This window comes from Pteropus alecto, unplaced genomic scaffold (genome assembly GCF_000325575.1).
Source record: "Pteropus alecto unplaced genomic scaffold, ASM32557v1 scaffold103, whole genome shotgun sequence".
NCBI lineage: Eukaryota > Metazoa > Chordata > Mammalia > Chiroptera > Pteropodidae > Pteropus > Pteropus alecto.
In genome coordinates, this window is record NW_006436288.1 from 5,982,972 (window position 1) to 5,986,094 (window position 3,123).

At 31.4% G+C, this 3,123-nt stretch overlaps 1 pseudogene; it reads right to left on the reverse strand.

The window, feature by feature from the left end:
- Nucleotides 1-182: 182 nt before the first annotated feature.
- LOC112480353 lies at nucleotides 183-301 on the reverse strand (annotated as a pseudogene).
- Nucleotides 302-3,123: the final 2,822 nt, after the last annotated feature.

The window sequence follows — 3,123 nt, forward strand, 5'->3', positions numbered from 1 at the left end:
CTTTGATTTTCCATGTTCCCTTCATTCAGAAGAAACATATTAAAGGCCAGAATCAGGCTACTCTTTTTTTATTATTATTATTTTTTAATGTTTTAGGCAAGGCAACCCTTGTTTAACCTCATAGGTTGCAAGGACCTTGTCAGCTTACAATCCCTTATTTTTTAATTTAATTTAATTTTTTACTCCTACAGCACTTGGTCTTCCTAGGTGGTCTTCCATCCAAGTACTAACCAGGCCTGGCCCTGCTTAGCTTCTGAGATCAGACAGGATTGGGCTTGTTCAGGGTAGCATGGCCATAGACTCATTTTAAATATTGAAGCAAGTGGAGATGAACAATTTGCTCAAAATCATACAGAAGGCACAGAACCTCGATTTGAACCCAGGACAGTCTGACTAGCCACTATTAGTTGCAATACCATCCTGCCTCTCTGTACTGCCTTATGCACATAGCAGTGCTAAATTAAAAAGAAAAAGTTAATTGTAATGATGAAAAATTGAAATAAAGAATACAATTTTAATATTTTGCATTGATAGAAAAATGAGTTTCTGATCATATTATTACTTGATGTTATATTAGGGTATTATACCTGCTCTGCTGCTGTAGCAGTCTATTAGATTTTAAAATTTTGAGCAGAAATACAGATTTAATATGTAACTTGAACTTCTATATTGTTTTGCTAAAAAAAAGGTTTGAACTATATTTTTGCTCAGTTGCATCAAAACTAAAAGCATATTTTTCTATGCGAATCTCTTGAAAAGTTTTTTTATTGATAATCATAAATGGTTATATAATTTCTGATCTTAATTTATCATGTACCATAATCTTCTACAATAGATTTGTAATGTCTTTGGAGTTTCAGAAAGTAAGTTAATTGCAACAATAGAAATGCTTTTTGAAGCTCTTTCAAATAGGGTATTTTGTTTATATTCCAGCCATTCCCTTGGAGATGGTATAAATATTTCGTAATTGTTTTGGGAACCGAACTTTTTACATATATAAGTATATTTCAAGCCTTAGTGTTATTTAATTTCACCGTCCAACAGAATATAAACTGTCTCTCTCATCTAGATGTCATTTTCAATTTTAGGAGCTTGGCTCTTTATTTACATGTTTTAAAGGATTATTTTGTAGTAGTTTATTTAAACTAAATGAGACATTTCTGACATCAACGTTTTAAACTTCATGGTTTTCTTTATTTTTGTAGACTTGATGTATCTATGCAAGGCCTGCTTTTCCTTGTAAATCTATAGTGTTACCACTTAAATGATGTAGCAGTCCAAGTAAGGTTAACCACCCAGAATTAAAATGCTCTCAGGAAATTAAGCAGCAGTAGTAAATCATTGGAATTTGGAAAAATAATCAGTGTTATATGATATTTGTATGACACATGGTGGATCTGATTTTTAATGTATGAGATCTTGGTTAGAAAATGAAGGTGAGCCCTCTATATAATTTCATGCATAAGATAGCATCATGCAAAAGGAAAAAATAAGAAGGAAAAAAAAAGACTAGAGAATATGTGAATTCTGATTCCCTAGAAAAGTGAGGGGAGGCAAAATTTACTCTAAGAAAAACGATAAATGGAAATAATTACATCAATTTAATTACATAAATTGTGAAACACAAGTCATACTTTTCTTTTTACAGTGTTTTTATGAAGTGAACATTTTTTTCAACATCCTATTTGATAAAAACAAGTAAAGGTTATGGGCAAATTAATGTGAGTCAACTAATCAAACACCGTAGCCATGCCTCTTCTCTGCCTGATTGGCATTGGCTTCCTGCACCAAAATATTTGTTATCTCACCTTTGTAGTTTTGCCTTTCTTTGTATAGATATTTTATTATCACATGTCATTTGCTATTTTGGCTATCATTGAGTTGGTTCCTTTCTAGGTATCTGCAATTGTGTGTAAGTAATTTCACAACAAATGTTTGTGTTATCATTTTTCAGAAAAAGAGTTGGATTGGTGAATCATGCTGTTGCCAATAATACTCATGTAACATAGCTGAAATTTTCATCATCTTCAAGAAATAACCAGAACTGTAAGAATTACACAGGATCTAGCACAGATCGTTAAATTTATGAAAATACATTATAGACTATGTGTCAGTTAGGATTACGTTTGTGTGTAACTAACAAAAATCTCCAGATACAATACCTTAAAGAAAACAGAAGTTTTCTCTTTCAGGCAAACAGAATCTGAATATTACCTGTTCAGGGTTGACATGATGGCTTCATAAGCATCAAGGATCCAAATGCTTTCTGTCTTGTGGCTGGGCCATAGTCACTATGTGGCTTCAAGCCTATGATTCAATATGGCTGATTAAACGTGTGTCTTATCTACATTCTAGCCAGTGAAAAAGAAGAACCCAAAAAGGGGGGAAATGTATATTGGAGGACAATTTGTAATCTCTGCACCCAAAATATCAACTTAGATTATCTTAAAGTACCAAACTGAAAGATACAGTACTATATTTTAAAAAATATTAACATTTATGTTTTCAATGATAAAACTATAGCATATTCTGCTATTTCTGTCCATTGTTTTACCAAATAATTTAGGTAAAATAAGAGACATTTATAACACAAGGTGTTTCTCATTAGAAAGAAAGCCCTGGAAAAACTTAGAATACAAGAAAGTTGTAACAAATACTTTAAATTACTGTGATTTTAAAGTATATTTTGTGGGCAAACTCTGATCGTAGAAGAATTGAAACTTTTCTCAGAAAAGTTTGAAGAAAAGAGTGTAACTAAATTTTATAGTTAAAATATTGTATTTTTTAAAAAACTTTAATATTAAAAGGGCATGATAGCTCTATGAGGGCAGGGATTTTTGTTTATTTTGTTCACTGTTACATTCTTAGCACCTAGAATAGTGGCTAAGCAGAATAGGGGCTAAGTAAATGTTTGTTGAATTATTGACTGGTTGAATGGTTGAGTAAATTAGAATGAAAGACAAAGAAGGAATATTTCAACTTAAGAATTACAAATAGGTTTCTTACAAAAAGAATACATTCAATGCTAAATGAAAAAAATAACAAGAATATCATCAAACATAGTAAATGAGGTCAGTTTTTCCTCAGCCTAGTCAATGATACTTTATGAGAAAATGGTGTAGG